Raw genomic sequence first — 16,256 nt, forward strand, 5'->3', positions numbered from 1 at the left:
TCTTGTTTTCTGCGGGGAGGGGAAGTTGCCTTTAGAATGTTTCTTTTTCAGATCAATTTTTAAAAATATTTTATTTATTATTTTTATTTTATGTGTATGAGTGTATTGCCTGCATGTATGTGAGTGCACCCGTGTCGTGCAATGCTGCGGAGGTCAGAAGAGGGCTTCGGATTCCCCTGGAACTGGAGTCAAGGATGGTTCGTAGCCGCCACGTGGGTGCTGGGAATCAAACCCGGGTCCTCTGCAAGAGCAGTCAGTGCTCTTAACCGCTGAGCCATCTCTCCAGCCCCTCAGATCGATTTTAAAAACTATTTATGTGTGTGTGTGGGGGTATGTACATGTACATGCAGGTGTGGAGGCCAGAAGAGGGCATCAGACCCCCCCAAAGTAGTTACAGGTAAGTTGTGAGCTGCCCCATGTGGGTGCTGGGAACTGAACTCTGGTCCTCTCCAGGAGCAGCCGGTGCTCTTAACCCCTGAGCCATCTCCCCAGTCCCTGCCTTTTGTTCTTAATCAACTGCAGAATTAACTGTTCCTGGGGAAAAGGACCTAAGAAGACACGTGTCATAAGACTTTCTCATCAGTAACTTTTCTTTCGATTCACAGAACCCAGAACATCTGGTGACTTACAGATAACGCCGCAGGGACATCAGAAAAGCAGTTTCCCCTAGATTTTTATCAGACTTTGGCCAGCCTGTTCCCACAGCTCCCTCTGTAGCCCTTGTGTCTGCAACTCTGAGACAAGATGTTCTCTGGTGGCGCGTCTGCGTCTTTGGTTTGCTAGCTGTCCAGATAATTTTATTCCCCTCCTTGTCCCAACAACTTGACCTTGAGTCCTTGACTTCTGGAGTGGGGAGCAGTGAACTAGGGCTTCTGGCCGCCAACAGGAAATGCAATTTGATGCGGCTGGTAGTGCGGTCTGAGGAGACCTCTCAGCCCTGAGGGGCCTGTGCTCAGGTGCATCTTGGGCTTCGATGTCCACCACAGAAAAGAATTTCAGGGCAAGTGAGATGGAAGTAGAGCTCTGAGTTTATTGTTGAAATGGAAAGACAAGGTGCGTCAGAAGAGAGCTCAGCTCACCAAAGTGCCCCAGCCATAACTGTATGGGACTGGGGGCTTGGAAACCACTTCACCAGTGCTCGTGTTTAGATTTAGGGGAGCTGTGAGCTGGTTTAATACTGTTTCTTATCTACAGAGTTGTGCCCCTCAAGTGTGTCAGAATGTAATGCCAGACTCCAGCCTCTACTCCCGCCTTCTCTCACAAACACTGACAGTCACCTTACTGGGTCATTGTCTACAAATCTTTAGCTGGCAGACTTGGTGCCTGGGAGTCAGAGAGTCTCACTATAGGCTTGTGCTGTGAAACTCTCCTACCCTGAAAAGATACAAGAAGAGGGGCTGCAGAGGTGGCTCGGTGGTTAAGAGCAGTGGCTGCACTTGCCGAGGATCCTGTTCCCAGTACCCACGTGGCGGCTAACAACCATCATAACTTCAGTTCCAGGAGGATCTGACCCCCTCTTCTGACCTTTGTGGGCATTGCATGACACAGGTGCACTTACATACGTGCAGGCAAAACACTCTTACTCATAAAATAAAAATAATAGATAAAATATATAAAAATAAAAATAAACTGTAAGAAGAGGCTCCCATCTCTTCAGAGCCCCTGACCGTGCTGTCTGTTTCTGGTGCTGGGGCCTGAATTCTCCTGGGAGCCCCTACCATGCTGTTGTCTCCCGATCTCTTTGTCTGTGGCATTAATGACTCTTCTAATAAACTCCTTAGACCCCAGTGGTCCTTTCCAGTGTCTGTTAAACTACCCGCCCATGCCAAACCTATCAAGGAGAAGACTTTAGGGTGCAGGCTTGCTGCTGGAGAGGGGAGCGAGAGAACACCCTTCTCTGCCGTCCTTGTTTCCGGGGAGGTCAGGAGGAGGCTGGGCTGAAGGCACCATCGTTAGCATGCTGACAGTCTCATCAGTGAAGTTTCTCAGAAGCAGGGACAACTCTTTTCACAGATGGTCTGGTCAGCTCGGTTGAAATTCCCGGGTGTGAGTCAGAAGGAGACTGAAATAAGAATCCAGAGGAAGGGAGTGTTCCCCTCCCTCATCCACCCTCTTTCCTAAGGAGCTGTCCCATGTCACGTTCATGGTTGTAGGAGCGTTGTTCAGTACTGGGAAAATTCTGGACATGAATGGCTCTCAGGAGAAAGAGTAGAGCTAGATTCAGCCTCAGACTGTACAAAATAAACCTCAGATGGATTGAAGACCTAGATGGTTTAAAGCAAAATGAAAATAAAGAGCACAGTCTCTGAGTGAGAAAGATCTAGAAGTCACAAAAGACTGGGAGAACAAAGTACAGGTGCTGGAGAGGTGGTTCAGTGGTTAGAGCACTGGGTGCTCTTATAGAAGTCCTGGGTTCCATTTGCAGCACCCACGTGGCAGCTAACAGCCATCCATAACTCCAGTTCCAGGGGTCTGACACCCTCTTCTAGCCTCTGCAGGCCAGTTACATACATGCAGGCAAAACACGTATACACATAAAATAAAAATAAAATTTCTAAAAGTTTAAAAAAGAATGTAATAGGTGTTTTATTTTTTATTTTTTGGCTGTTTATTTATTTATTTATTTTTTTTGAGACAGGTTCTCTCTGTAGCTTCAGCTGGTCTGGAATTTGCTAGGTTGACCAGGCTGGCCTCGACATCATGAGTGCTGGGATGAAAGGCATGCATCACCACGCCTGGCTGCCTGGCTCAATAGAATTCTTGTAAACAAAACTTCATAGTAAAACACTCCCTTGGAGAAGTTTTCTTTTTTAAACCATATATGACATATCTAGAACTAATTTCCCGCATGAGAACATGTAAGAAAAAAGACTTTCCACCCATAGAAAAATCGGGACAGGGTGGAGCTAGACAGTTTTTAGAACAGGAAATAAAAATGGGTCTTAAAAATATAAGAACTGTGGGAACTGTGGTCAGTGAGCTGGCTCAGTGGATAAAAGTACTTGTTGCTGGCCGGGCGCGGTGGCGCACACCTTTAATTCCAGCACTTGGGAGGCAGAGGCAGGTGGATCTCTGTGAGTTCAAGGCCAGCCTGGTCTACATAGTGAGTTCCAAGACAGCTGGGGCTACAGGGACACCCTGTCTCAAAAAGACAACAACAACAAAAAAGTCTATCAACCAATCCATCAAGTGTTTTGACAATTTCAGGAGTGTCCCTCTCCCACAGGTGCACGGAGACACATTCCCTCTGGGGACTGTCACCAGAGTGCACACTTCATGTCAGTGCTGACGTGGATTCCGTGGGCTGTCCTGTGCACTGTGGGATGCCCACAGACGTCTGCTTGTGTCGGGACCTTACCAGACATTCTCTGGGGATAAAACTAAGACTAAGACTGCCAGAGGTTGACCAGGCGTGGTGGCGCATGCCTTTTATCCCAGCACTCAGGAGGCAGAGGCAGGTGGATCTCTGTGAGTTGGAGGCCAGCCTGGTCTACATAGCGACTTCCAGGCCAGCTGGGGCTACAAGGAGACCCTGTCTCAAAAAAGACAAAAAAAAAAAAAAAAAAAAAGTACTTGCTGCCAATCCTGATGACCTGAGTTTGATCCCCAAGACCCACATGATGGAAGGAGATAGCTGACTCCTGCCAGTTGTCCAGTGACCATCACACATGTGCTGTGGCACACAGTCCTTCACCTGGGCTTGATCTCCAGCATCACAGAAACAAAGGAAGACAAAAAGTTGGAGAATACTCTGCACTAAAGAGCCTACGGGAAACGAGCTCCTTCTAAACTGTTAGTGGGATCTGTATTGTCAGAACGTCTATGGAGGTTGTATTTTTGCAATATCTACCAAAATTGCAAATGCACCCAGCTATTTTTTAAATAAATAAAAATCTGGTCTGATGCATGGTTCAGGATGGACTGGAGCAGATCTAAGACACCTCACGGCACAGGTGGCCAGCAGACAGGCACAGATGACCATCTCCAACTCAGCTTTGATAATCCTCTTCCAGAGTTCCCCTCAGCCAACAGGAAATAGAAAAGTGGGGATGGGGGCACTCGGTGGGAGCATCTAATTGTGCAGAGGCAAATGCAGGCAAGTGTGCTGGTACGTTGTAACACGCAACAGCTCCGACGTCACCAGATGGGCCTGGTGTACACTTGCACCTGCCACTTACAGTTCAGGGCCTTCAACAGTCTGGTCACCCTTTCAAGGCTGCTCCTCATCCATGAGCTGTGGATAGTAGTAATTTCTATCTCACAGACTGCAGAGGATGAGAACAAACAATTCATGTGACAAATTATACTGGGTGGGGAGATGACTCAGTAGGTAAAGCTCTTGGAAGACCACAGTTGGATTCCCAGAACCCTCACAATTTCTACTAGGAGTGGCACCTGCCTTCAAAGGTGGAGACGGGGGAGAAGGATGGCTGGCTAAACTAGTCAGTGAACTCTAGGTTCAAGTGGGAGACCTTACCTGAAGACATAAGGTGGGGAGTCATCAAGAAATATGAAGATGAAATTAGGGAACAATCTTGATGTCACATGGTCACTTAGGTGAAGGGAATCTGAGTGTGTGTCTGTTGTCCTGTTTGTACAGTCTATCTTCAGGTGTGGACATTTGTTCAAATCAAGGATCTTTTTTGAGGCAGTGTCTGTGTAGCTGAAGATGACCTTGAACTTCTGATCCTCCTGTTTCCACCTCTAAAGTGCTGGGATTACAAGCATGTGTTACCACACCCAGTTTATATGGGGCTGGACATGAGCCCAGGGCTTTATGTATGAAAGGCAGCTGATCTGCCTGCTGAACTGCATTCCCAGTCCAAAACTAAAATATTTTTTAGTGAAATAATTTTCATGTGTCAAAATAAAGTAATACATTGACCAAAGATAAGTTAGGTCCTCTAACTTTGAGAAGCCAAGATGGACTGCAGGGACATCAAACTGTGAGCCAAAACCAACCCTCCCTTAAACTGCTTTCTGCTGGGTGTCTTGTTATAGGAACGAGAAAAGGAATTGATGGAGTGACTGATATATCCATGGAAAAATGTCTGCTATTATTATTAGTAGTAGTATTATCATTATTATTTATCAAGTAAAAGAAAGTAAAAACTATGGCTTCATTCAACTAGAAGTAAAAACAGTGAAAAGGAGGGGTTGGAGAGATGGCTCAATACTTAAGAGCACTGCCTGCTCTTGCAGAGGACCTGGGTTCGATTCCCAGCACCCACATGGTAGCTAATAGTCCTCTGCAAGTCTAGTTCCAGGGGATGTAACACCCTTTTCTGACCTCTGTGGGCACTGCATGGATGTGGTACATTCACATGCACACAGGCAAAATACTCATATACTTAAAAATAAATACATCTTAAGAAAATAATAACATGAAGTGGAGGGAGGGTGTGGGGAAGCTGCCAACCTCATGCACTGCTGTGAATGTTAAACGGCTCAGTACTATCTCAGAAAGTCAAACCTGGAGTTGCCATATGGCCCAGTGATTCTACCCCTGGGTGCTTAAGACTGTAAGCATAAGCTCACACAAAACCTGTTCACATGGGCTCTTGACAGTACAATTCCTAATAGCCAAGAAGTGGAAACAACCCATCTGTCCATCGACAGATGAGCAGAGTAAGCCAAGTGTGGGCGAACCGTGCAGGGGAATATTATTTGGCCATAGAAATTAATAAAACATCGGCAGGTGTTACAATGTGAATGAACTGTAATACTGTGATGCTGGGAGGAAGTCAGTTCCAAAGGCCGCACATTGCATGAGGACATTTATATGAACTTTCCAGAGCAGACTTGCCTATAGAGACAGGAAGTTGATCAGCGGTTGCCAGGTGCTGGGAGGGGTGGAGTTGAGACAGTGACTGGTAATGGACATAGGGTATTTTGTTGGGTGATGAAATATTCTGGAGTTACATAGAGGCAGTGGTCACATGAGATTGTGACTGAAGGGCCATTCTGACTCTACCTTATCCTAGCTGACTCTTGCTCACCGTGTGTGTCTGCCCAGCCCCCTCTCCTGCCTGCTCATGCTAACTGCAGTCATCAGCCAGAACTGCCACGGAGGCTGCGTCTCAGGGCATGCATTGTTTCCACAATACTTGGAAACTTATACCTAGCCAGGCAGAAGTTCTCTCCCAGCTACACCTGCATCCCCACAGAGCTCGTTTCTGCAATTCTGAACCTTGTTTTTCCTAACCGAAACTTAGAAACTTTTTTGTTAACTGAAAACCTCTTTGTTAACTGACCTGCCTCTGGTCTGGTGTAATTATGGTGATCTGATGTAAGTATGGTTGTTGGCTTTGCTGCCGGCATGATAGGGTTGTGGTTTTATGCTTTATAAACCCTGCTCTGCTTTTCCTCAGAGTCGAGAGTTCTTTCTGGTGATGGCCCCTCTTAACTGCTGGCTGTTATTAAAGGACTCTTAATTCAACTATCACTATGTGCTGGATAGCTTTAGTTATCAACTTGCTACACCTGGTTAAAGGGAATCTCAATTGAGGAATTTCCTCCATTGAACTGGCCTGTGGCCATGTCATATGTCATGGGGCATTTTCTTGATTGTTGAGTGATTTGGGATGGCCCAACCCACTGTGGGCAATGCTACCCCTGGACAGGTGGTTGGTCCTGTGCTGTATAAGAAAGTAGGCGGAGCACAGACCAGGGGAGCAAGCCAGTGAGCAGCGTACCTCCATGGTCTGTGCTCCAGGTTCCTGCCCTGAGTTCCTGCCTTGGCTTCCCTTGATGATGAACTGTGACCTGGGAGATGTGAGATGAAAGAAATCCTTTCCTCCCCAAGTTGGTTTTGGTCAGTGTTTTTATCATAGCAATTGAAGGCAGACTAGAATACCACGTGGCATTCCTCTGTGCCTTGTGCACTGTGTTATAGTGATTCTACTAAAACCCACTGAATTTTAAACTGTGTCTTGGTGGTTTTTATTGTCAACATAACACAACCTAGAGTCACCTAGGAAGAGGGATCCTCAATTGAAGAATTTCCTCTATCAGACTGACTTATGGCCATGCCTGTAGGGGACTGTCTTAGTAGATGACGACTAGTGTTGGAGGGCCCATTGCACTGTGGGTGGCCCCATCCCCTGGGCAGATGGTCCTTCATTGTATAAGAAAGCAGGCTGAGCCTAGGCCAGAAGGAGCAAGTCAGTAATTTTGTTCCTCCCTGGCCTCTGCTGAGCTCCTGCCCTGATTTCCTGGAATGATGGACCGTGACCTAAAGATGAAGCAAATGCCTTCCCCCTCCAGATTGCTTTGTTTGTTTTGACACAGGGTCTTCCTGAAGCTCCATGTGTCGTGGAACTTGCTATATAGAGCAGGCTGGTCTAGATCTCTCAGAGATCTTCCTACCCCTGGCTGCCCTAGTGCTGGGATTAAAGGCATGTGCTACCAGGACCAGGCCTTAGTTGCTTTGGTCAAAGTGTTTTATCACTGTAATCCCTGTAACCATGCAGATATTGTCTTACACTGTAAAAGGGTCTCTGAGGATGTGAAGGATCTCGAGAGGAGACGGTTTTTTTTCTGGGTTGTTTGGAGTCAGGGAGGGGCAGCATAGTCACCAGGGGCTGTTGGAAGGGAAGCCACAGAGGAGGACAGGCAGTGTGGAAGCAGAGATCAAAGTGATCTCTGTGGCTCAGGACTGGAAGCTGTGGAAGCATCAGGTGCTAAGGTGTGCAGGGGGCAGGAAGGAACTCTGCCCTGGAGCCTCCTGAAGGAACCTCATTCTGAGACTTTAGCTTGGGGAGACTGGCTTAGAACTTCTGACCTCTGACTGCAGGAAAATGAATTTATGCTTTAAACACACACACACACACACACGCCAGGGCACACATGGTCAGAGGACAGAGGACAACTTTTGGGAGAAAGTTTTCTTCTACCATGGAATCAAATTCAAATCCTTAGGCCTGGCCACCAAGTATCATTCCCCATGGAGCCATCTCATCTGCTGTTTGACACTAAGTGTGGGGCAAGTTTTCAGAGCAACAAGAACCTACCAAAATTACAATAGTCATGCGAGTATGTCTACTGTCTTGTCCTTTTTTGCATACTCCCACCCCCATTTTCTATTTTGCACGTGTGTGGTGTGTGTGCTTGTTTTTGCACGTGTGCCTTTGTGTGGCAAATGTGTCATGTTGTCACCTAAGTTCTCTTAGGGCCCCTGCTCCTGGTGCTATTAGACAAACCATATAACACATCTTTATCTGAATTTTTCATAGTTTATATCTTGGGTAGGGGAAATAGAGTAACTTACAAAGGTGAACACCCAGCGGCCTGCGGTTCCGGATCGCTTCAGTGCCCGCCCACAGTCTCCATTAGCTTTCACCCACACCTTGTGGGCCTGAAGTCTTGCCCTAGATCTGTAAATGCCCCCTCTCACATCCACGAGGCGGGGCATTTTTCTGGGCCATCTCGCCCACCCTCCTCCCTCTCTGGCTAACTCTTCGCAGCTCCCTCTCCGTAGCTAACTCTCCACAGCCAATTCTCTGCAACAGGTCCCGCCCCTCGGAGGAACAAGTGCCCCTGGGGACTCACAGGTTCATGCGCAGGCACAAGGCTGATGTTAGGCATGGTCCTCCATCGCTCTTCATCTTACTCACTGAGGCAGGGTTGCTCAGTCAAACCCAGAGCTTACTGATAAGTTTAGGGTTGCCCGCCACCTTGCTCTGGGGATCCCTGTCTCCATCTTCTGAGGCTGAATTTACAGGCAGGCTGCCATGCCCACCTGGCACTGGTGTGAGTTTAGGGGTCTCTAAACTCAGTCATGCTTTAACTGCTTCGCCATTTCCCCAACCACCTTTCTCCTATTTTTCAGAAGATACACACTTTTTATTTTGCTTCCTTCCTTAAGATCTCTTCTCATGATCCCCAGTTGCTACTCTGTAGGCTTGAAAATCTCCCTCTTTCCCCTAATTCTTCTCCAAGTAGAATCTGAGTGCCCAAGCCTCCATCTCTCACGTCCCCACTTCCATCACCTCACCTTCATCCCTCTTTACTTAGAATTCAATCACACTCTCCTGGGATGGCCAAGTGTAGGGGACTCTGGATCAGGCAGGGGTGGGCACCTTAACTCTCCATCTCCAGATTCATTTTAAATAGTAGCAGAGGTCAAGGGGCACAATATCCCTATTAAAAATACCATTCTAGAATGTTCTTACACATATGGGCTCTTAAGAGTCCCAGGTTTAGGTGTTAAATGCATCCTGTGTTCTGTTTTTACTTGTTAATACAAATCTGTAGCAAAACACACAAATTCCAGCAGAGGGGGATGTTGGTTCATGAAAAGAAAAATCTCAGGCGGGAAGGGATGCTCTGAGCCTCCATTCCTGAGCAGGGAGCTGAAGATGCTGTCCTGGGGAAGCTGTCCGCAGGGAGAAGGGACTCTACCCGCTACCTCGAAGCTCTCAGATGCATAGCAACTCACTTCCAGAACAGATGCTGCCTGGTTCTGTGCACATCCTGAGAAGCTGGGAAATCATGTGAGCTCAGTGTTTCATGACCAAGATTGTAGCCCCAAGGACCTCGTGGGAATTATATTCGTGCAGCCTCCTGCATGTCATCTTCCCTTGGTTTATGTCCATGGTCATACGTGGCATTTCTTAGGACGAGGCTGGCTTCCCAGGTACAGGAGCGAATAGATAGTGTCCTAATTAGCTTCATTATTTTTCGTTTTGAGACAGGGTTTCACTATGTAGTCCTGGTTGTCCTTGAACTTGCTATGTAGACAAGGCTCACCTCTGACTCGCAGAGATCTACCTGCCTGTCTCCTGTGTGCTGGGATTAGCTCTTAATTATCAATTTGACACAGCCTAGAATCACCTGAGAAAAGAGTGATTGTCCTTAGTCTGTGGGCATGTCTGTGAAGGACTGTCTTGGTTGTTAGGATTGTGGGCAGCACCACTCCCTGGGCAGGTGGTCCTGGGCTGTACACAAAGGCTAGCTGAGTACCAGCCCGAGCATGAGCCAGAGAGCAGCCTTCCTCCGTGGTTTCTGCCCTGACTTCCCTCAGTGATGGACTGTGACCTGGAGTGTGAGCCAAATAAACCCTTTCCTCCCCTAAGTTGCTTTTGGTCAGGGTTTTAATCACAGCAACAGAAAGGGCACTAGAGCAAGCAGAAATTGTACTTGGAGGATGGGAACCAAAGTTCTTCAACGGCTTCTCTGTGAGCAATTTGGAGGCTCCGACCTCTCCGCAGCTACTCTGCAGTCTGTTCCAGGGCCTCTGTGTTAGAAAGGGGCTAACCTAGAATCAGAGTAGTTCAGGAATTGGGTATAGCAGTCAACTTTGCATTGCTCTGACAAGATTCCTCAGTGATGGATGGTGGTGGTGGTAACTTGACTGGATCGGGAATCTCCTTGGAGACAAGCCTCCAGGCACACTGGTGAGGGATTATTTAGACTCTGGGCATGCCTGTGAGGGATTGTGTTGGTTAAGTTATTTGATATGGGAAGACTCATCCTAACATGGGCAGCACCCTCTCATGGGCTGGGGTTCTGGACTGAATAAGGACAAAGTGAGCTGAGCACCAGCGTCCAGCTCTTTCTTCACTTCAGTGTGACCAGTGGCCTCAAGCTCCTGCCACCAGGACTTCCCCACCACGATGAACTTACCCAGAAGTGTGAACCCAAACAAACTCTTTCTCCCTTAAGTTGCTTTGGCAGGGTGCTTTTTCTCCCCCCACAACAGGCAAAGAAACTAAAACAACCTGAGATTACGTAAGTAAAGGAGGGAAGGCTTGTTTTGGCTCATGACTTCAGAGGTATGAGTTGATGGTTAGCTGGCATCATTGTATTGGATGAGGTACAATATCAAGGCCGTTCAGAGGAAGTTGCTTGCCTGTGGCTTCCAGGAAGGAGTGGGAAACTGAGACAAAGGAACTGAGACAGACAGACAGACACACACACACACACACACGGGGTGGGGGGGACTTTTCAGGGCACACCAGGCCTTACCTGACAAACAGACACACACACACGGGGTGGGGGGGACTTTTCAGGGCACACCAGGCCTTACCTCCTAGTATTTAAATTATAGCTCCCTCTGGAGTCTGCAGTGTTACTATGCCAACATTAAAGTTACACGTGAATAAAAAGCCTGACTCTTAAGTTAGTTTTCAAGAGTAGGCCTGAATTCTGAGGACCCTTGTCCCCCAGATGTCTCTCGGAACTGTCTGTGTCCTGGAACTGTGCTGCTGGACTTCTGTCCAGAACTCTCTCTGGAAGTGTGTTCTCCAGTCAGGCCCCGACATAATTTTAATTCAAGCTGGTTTCTGGGGAAGACAAGCTAGGATCTACTCTCATCTTAACAGACAGTCTTGTCTTTTCATCCCTAGTTCTAGAATATCTCATGCACCCAAGGTCAGGCACCCTTCCCAACCTCCACAGTGTATTGGAGATGGGTGAGCTGTCTTTCAGCGCTTTGATATGTTAATTCTCAAGCATACCCACAGTCATTCATTTATCTTTTGGGGTGGAGCATCAAATTGAGGTTGCCAAGGTTAATTAGAAGTCATTAGTCCAGATTCTGTCCATTTATAAGTCATTTCTACAGAGGCCCTGAAGAGCTCATCACTCCCCAAAGCCCGGTACCTGGCAGCTGAGCCTTTAACTCTTACGCCTTCAGGGGACATTTCAGATTCAAACCCCAACACTGGGTCAGATGCACACAAAAAGTGCCAGGCTGAAACTTGGACCTCGATCTTACCAGCTCGGTAGAAAACAAAATAACCATCTCTGTTCTGTTATTTAAGAAAAGGACATTAGCTGGGTGTGGTGGTGCACACCTTTAATCCCAGCACTCAGGAGGCAGAGGCAGGCGGATCTCTGTGAGTTTGAGGCCAGCCTGGTCTACATAGTGAGTTCCAGGACAGCTGGGGCTACAGGGAGACCCTGTCTCAAAAAGACAAAAAAAAAAAAAAAGAAAAAAAGAAAAGGCTATTAAGGCTGGAGAGATGCTCAGTGGTTCAGAGCACTGACTGCTTTTGCAGAGGACCTGGGTTTGGTTCCCAGCACCCACAGGGCAGCTAACAATTGTCTGTAAATGCAGTTCCTCTTCTGACCTCCTCAAGCATTGTGTGACATGAGTGTACTTACATGTGTGCATGCAGACAATACACTCATACACATGAAATAATAATAATAATAATAAAGGATGTTAAGGATGGAAATAAAATGCCACATACATTAACTGAAGTGGAAGTCGAGACATTATTTGTGTGTGAGTGTGTGTCTGAGACATATGTGGAGGCCACAGTAGGACATTTGGTGTCTTACTCTATTATTCCCACCTTATTATCTTGAGACAGGGCTTCTCCCTGAACCAGAAGTTTGTGGTTTTGGCTGGGCTGGCTGGCCAGCAAGCTCTCAGGATCCACCTCTCTTTGCCTTGCAATGCTGGGTTACAGGCATGCACAGCTATGCCCTTCTATTTATGTGGGTGCTGGGGACTCACACTCAGGTCCTAATGCTTGCAGAGCAAGAGTGCTTACCCACAGAGCCATCTCTCATCCCCCAGGTAACTCTTCTACTGTGTTGAATGTGTTTTTGTATAAGTCTGTATTAGTTACTTTTCTGTTACTGTTATAGAAACACTGACCAAAGCAACTTATAGAAGGAAGAGTTTATTTGAGCTCATGGTTCCAAAGGGGCAATAGCCCATCAAGGTGGGGAGGCATGGCAGCAGAGGTGGCTGGAGGAGGAGCAGAAGCTAAGCTCTCACATTTTCAAGCAGGCACAGGAAGCAGAGAGTGACTAGACATCCAGCAAGGCTTAAGAACTCTCTAAGCCCACCCCAGTGACATCCTCTCTCTAGTAAGGCCACACCTCCTAAGACCTCCCAAAACAGCACCACCAACTGGGGACCAAATGTTCAAATACTTGGAGCCTGTGGGGGACATTCTTATTCAAACCATCACAGTGTCCTTACAAAATACACCACTGTGGGGGCTGGAGTGGTGGCTCAGCAGTTAAGAGCACTGACTGTTCTTGCAGAGGACCTGGGTTCGAATCCCAGCACCCACATGATGGCTAACAACCATCTGTAACTCTGGATCCAGGAGCTCCAACACCCTCTTCTGACTACCTCAGGCATTGCATGACATGGGTGCACTTACATACATGCAGGCAACACACTCATACACATCAAATAAAAATAACAAAATATTAAAAAAAAACCCCAAAACAAAATACATCATTATTTTGTAATGGACCAAACAGTCTCCTGGATGAATTTTGCCGAACATTCAGAGAATTACTATCAATTCTTCTCAGACTCTTCCACAGATTAGAAGTGGGAGAACCTGTAAACTCCTTTGATAAAGGCAATACCACCCCAACAGCAAAGTCAGGGAATACTATGGAAAGAAAATTAGAGGCCAGGATCGCCAGGAACAGAGAGACAGTTTCAAATAAAATGTTTGCACACTGGATTCAGTTGCACAGTAAGAGGATCACACACCATGTCCAAGAAGAATTTCCACCTGGGGTGCAAGGATGGTTCAGCATGCCCAAAATCAACATGATAGAACACATCAACCGAATGAAAAAAAAACACGATTGTCTCAACAGAAAAAGCACTAGACAAAATTCAGTGTAGATTCATGATAAAAATGCCCAATGAAATAGTTATAGAAGGAGCTTACTCCAATGGGAGAAAGGCCACATATACAAAATTCACAGCTTGAATCATACAGAATAGTAGAAACAGGGATTTTCCCTCTAGGATCTAGTTAGTTAGTACTAGGCGGGAATGCCCGCTCTGGCCCCCAGTCAGCACAGAACTAGAAGTTCTAGCCAGAGCAATCAGACAAAAACAAACAAAAAACAAAAAAACAAAACAAAACAGTCATCCAAAGTAGAAGGGAAGAAGTAAAATTATTTGTGCTTGCTGTGACATCAGCTTTGGCAACTTGGCACAAGATAGAATCATCTGGGAAGAGAGTCTCAGTGAGGGACTGTCTAGATCAGGTTGGCCTGTGGGTGTGTCTGTGGGCGATGGTCTTGATCGTTTTAATTGACATGGGAAGAGAGCCCGCTGTGGGTGGCGTCATTTCCTAGGCAGGGAGTCCTGAATACTCTAAGAGGATAAAGCCAGCTGAGAGCAAGCAAGTGATGGTCTGTGTGTTGATGTGATGCTTGGAGTTCCCACCTTGACTTTCCTGCATTGATGGACTGTGACCTGGCCTTGTGATCTTCTCTAAGTTGCCTTTTGTCCCAGCAACAGACAGGAAACTGTCTGTTTTAGATAACATGATCAAACTGCCCAGACTCTAAAGACTCAGCAAAAATTGCTATGATTAGTATATTTGATAGTTATAGGATATGTCAATATACAATGACTGCCCCTTTATACAATGAATTATTCTAAAATGAAATTAAGAGTCCCATTTATAATTGTAACTAAAGAATAAAATTCTCAGGAATAAGTTTGGCTAAAGAGGTGTAAAACTTATCCAATGAGAATTATTAAATATCAATAAAGGCAACTTCAAAGGACATCAATAAATATAGGGATGCTATGTATATATGGACCAGAAGACTTAATGTTGTTAAAATGCCCATTAGACCCAATGTGATTTGCGAATTCAGTATAATCCATATCAAAATCCCAAAGACATTTCTTTGTAGAAATAGAGGGAGTCCTAAAATTCATATACAAATAAAATATCCTGAATAGCCAAAGCAATTTAGGGCAACCCCCCCCCCAAAAAAAAACAACAACAACAAAACCAACCAACCAAACAAAAACAAAAAAAAACCAAACAAAGAAAAAAAACAAAACTAGAGGAATCATATTTCTCAATTTCAACATATTACAGAGCTACAGTAACTAAAACAATAAGGCACTGACATTAAAACAGATACAGACCAATGGAACAGTGTAGAGAGACCTCAGGACCACAGGAGACTCTGTTTATCAATTGTGAGCACTTGCTATGTGTGCAGGAGAATGAAACTGGACCCTTGTCTCACAAAAGTAAACCCCAAATGCATTGGAAACTTAAAACTTGAAGCCACAAAGTGACTAGAAGCTAGCGCAAGAGGAGAGCTCTTGGCCTTGGTCTTAATCAAAATCACAGAAGACAAAAGCAAAAATGAGTGAGGCTGCATCAAGCAAGTGCTTGTGATGTTAGCCAGTTGTAAGCTGAGGCAGTTGGATTGCAAGTTCATGGGCTTCCTGGGCCATAGAGTGAGTTTAAGGCCAGCCTGGGCAACCTTGTGAGAAAACTTGTTTCAAAAGAGGGCTTGGACTGTGGTTCAGAGGTAGAGCACTGGCCTAGGAAGTGAGAGACTTTAGGTTCAATCCCCAACACAAAAATAAAAGCATAGAGGCTGGTGAGATGGCTCAGTAGGTAAAGGCTTTTGCTACTGAGCCTGAGGACCTGAGTTTGATCCCTGGGACCCACATAGTAGAGGAAGGAGAACCTCTGATATCTACTGTGTGCTGTGGCACAGGTGCCCCCCCCTACATAAAATAAATGTAATACATACTCTTTAAATATAGTTTATTATTTTTATTTTATGTGTATGAGTGTATTGCCTGCATGTATGTGAGCGCACCCCTGTCGTGCAATGCCATGGAGGTCAGAAGAGGGTGTCAAATTCCCCTGGAACTGGAGTTAAGGATGGCTTGTAGCTGCCATGTGGGTTCTGGGAATTGAACCCAGGTTCTCTGCAAGAGCTCTTAACCACTGAACCACCTCTCTAGCCCCACAGTACATATTCTTTTAAAAAGTCTGTATCAGGGGGTTGGAGAGATGGCTCAGCAGTTAAGAGCACTGGCTGCTCTTGCAGAGGACTGAGGTTCAGTTCTCAGCACCCACATGGTTGTTAACAACTGTCTGTAACTCCAGTTCCAGGGGATCCAATGCCCTCTTTTGGCCTGCACGAGCACTGCGCACACACAGTGCACACACTTACACACTCAGGCATGCATACATACACATACACAAAAAAATCTTTAAAAACGTCTATATCAGGGCTGGGCGTGGTGGTGCACGCCTTTAATCCCAGCACTCAGGAGGCAGAGGCAAGCGGATCTCTGTGAGTTCAAGGCCAGCCTGGTCTACATAGTGAGTTCCAGGGCAGCTGGGGCTACAGGGAGACCCTGTCTCAAAAAGAACAACAACAACAACAACAACAACAACAAGTCTGTATCAAAGTACAATGCTTCTTCTCAGAAAAGACATAATAGGGAGGAGAGCAACCTATGGATTGGGGAAAACACTTACAAACTATCACTC

Source organism: Nannospalax galili, unplaced genomic scaffold (assembly GCF_000622305.1).
Source record: "Nannospalax galili isolate Female #2095 unplaced genomic scaffold, S.galili_v1.0 scaffold933, whole genome shotgun sequence".
In the NCBI taxonomy this organism is placed as follows: domain Eukaryota; kingdom Metazoa; phylum Chordata; class Mammalia; order Rodentia; family Spalacidae; genus Nannospalax; species Nannospalax galili.